At 49.7% G+C, this 2,549-nt stretch overlaps 1 pseudogene; it reads left to right on the top strand.

Annotated features, from left to right (window-relative positions):
* The first annotated feature begins 228 nt into the window (after positions 1 to 228).
* Positions 229 to 871, top strand: LOC105302998 (annotated as a pseudogene).
* The last annotated feature ends 1,678 nt before the right edge of the window (positions 872 to 2,549 follow it).

The raw sequence follows: 2,549 nt of genomic DNA, 5'->3' as shown, positions 1-2,549 counted from the left end.
CTCACCCAATTATTTTTGCATATCAAAAGAGATGATGTGCATGGTAGCGTTTATAAAATTGTGACATGATATGTAAATACAAGATTTAAAACAATTTTTATAAAAAGTGTTATGCTTAGGCTCAGTGCGTTGGACACCTGGCGCGGGCCAAGCAGTGGGCGGGGTGCGCGGCCTGCTTCAGGCTGCGGGGAGCGGAGTGGGGGGCCAGGGCCTCAGGGTCGCAGCGGCAGCAGTTGCACCCCCACCCCTGCTCCCACTCGCGCGGCCGGGAGAGCGCAGGAAGGGGGCTGGGGGACCCGCCCCGGCCGGCCTCAGTCATGAACTCCGAAGTGGAGAACTTGCCCCTCCCCCGCCACATTATCAGCCTGACATGCAAGGAAGTGACAGTGCTGACCACGGACCCGCCGGATGGCATCCAGGTCTTTTGACCTCAGCAACCTGCAGGTCACCATCGAGGGCCCCAAGGAGACCCTATAAGCAGGAGGCCTGTCCCGTATGAAACTCCTGCTGGGGAAGGACTTTCCCGCCCCCCCAGCCAAGGGCGAACTCCTGACCGAGATCTTCCACCCGAACGTGGGTGCCAGCGGTGAGATCTGCGCCAACGCGCTCAAGAGGGACCGGGCGGCTGAGCTGGGCATCCGGCACGTGCCCGCTGATGCACCCCAACCGCGAGCTTGCCCTCGACGAGGAGGCCGGCCGCCTGCTCCTGCAGGGCTACGAGGAGGATGCGGCCGCCTCCACGGACCCCGTGGCCCTTGGGGGCCCAGGAGGGGCCAAGGGGCCCTTGGCCAGAAAGCATGCAGGTGAGCTTGGCAAGAAGCTGGTGGCCAAGAAGAAGACAGACAAGAAGCGGCCTCTGCGACCGTCGTAGGGGGCTCTTCCCTCCCCGCCCGACCCTCCTCTGTCTCTAAGTCATTTAAGTTTTGGCTGCGATGGGGCACTGGACGTGGATTTGTTTTTCTAAATAAAGTTGGAAAAGCAAAAAAAAAAAAAAGTATTTATGCCCAACAACGTAGATATTAAACAGGTGTACTGGCGGACCCTCGGTTGCGAATGGTAGAAACCCAATTTGAACTTGCTTGGTAAGAAGGGAATGTTTTGAAGTTTATCCGGGTAGTTCACGTGACTTCAGGAATGGCAGCAGTGTAGGGACAGGGGCCGGGTGGGGTGCGGGGTGCTCAGGCATCACTGGAAGCAGGGATTCCAATGCCGCCAACGTGGGCGCCTCCCGTTGGGCTTTGCTTCTCTCTGAGATCTATTCTCTTTGGCTCTCGCTCGCTTCCTCTGCCTCACTGGGACATTTTGCTGTTACGAAGGTTGTAGGACATCCACATGACGACTTCCTACAGGTTGAGAAGGTGAGAAGCCAGAGCTAGAGAACAAATGCTGTAGAATTACCTTGATTTTGGTGGGGAAAATATTTCTTTGGAATTTATAAAAGCTCTTTTCAATAAGTACTAACCTTCAAATAAAAAAAAAAAAAATGAAACCCAATGTTCCGAAATAGTCTAATATCTTTGGGTCTGTAGGTCTTTATTTTTAAAAATTAGACATTATTGCATGACTATTTTTCTTCCATAAATTGGCATTGTAATGAGTTAAAACAGATGTGCCTAATTTAAAGAAATCAAAACTGTTAAAAATTAAAATTTACCATAAAACAGGTACACTTTTTTTTACAAAAGGAATCTTCATTTAAAATGTCTCACGATGGTATTTTAGCAGGAATCTGATCCGGAATGCATGTTAATTTTAAACCTATTTTACATAACTTCAGGAAGGTACGTATCATGATATTGCGAGGTGCATATACTAGTTATATAGATATTTAACTTAAACCCCAACAAATATGCTAATTGCTCTTAACGAAAGTCTTAAATAGAAACATTACAAAATGTTCTTTTTTTTCTGCATATGTGTCAATCAATCACAAATCACTTTAGTTACCTGTGAGATTTTATCTGAAAATACAATATTTCTCCTGACCTGAGTTCCCAAAGCAGGAAACAAGGGCAAGTTTTTATAAACTTTCTTACATTGAGTGAATGGACCCTCTTCCCAGTCCTGAGATGGTGTTGCAGTCCAGGAGCTGGAGATGCTGGCAGTTAAGTGCCTGCCAGCAGGGAAGCATCTGTGCATCTGGGAAATAGAGACCGTAGAGGGTTCCCTTGCGGGGGAGGGGCTGGTGGCCCCCTCCTCTCTGTGCAGCTTCCCAGATGTCTGAATACGCTGTCACACGGGTAGACTTGTGCTTCATTGTCAGCTGTTTGTGACCACCCCTAAGTATTCAGTCTCTTCAACATGGAGCTAATGTAACATATAGGGTGTAACTGAGACTTCTGAAGTGTGGCAGAGGTGCCCCCAAGTTATCTAATAGTGTCCCCATCGCTGAGACTTGTTAGACGGCGGGGTTGGGGCTCCTGAATCAAAGCGGCGTTGGCGGAAGTGGGTATTATTTCCCAAGTTCCAACCACACACCCACCCACGGCAGTGGGGCTGGGGTGTGTCCCCTGTCCAGAAGAGCACAGTAGCTGTAGGCTAGGAGGAGG

This window comes from Pteropus vampyrus, unplaced genomic scaffold (assembly GCF_000151845.1).
Source record: "Pteropus vampyrus isolate Shadow unplaced genomic scaffold, Pvam_2.0 Scaffold292, whole genome shotgun sequence".
Lineage (NCBI taxonomy): Eukaryota > Metazoa > Chordata > Mammalia > Chiroptera > Pteropodidae > Pteropus > Pteropus vampyrus.
Note: the sequence above shows the minus strand (reverse complement) of the source record. Positions and strands in the feature narration are given on the sequence as shown.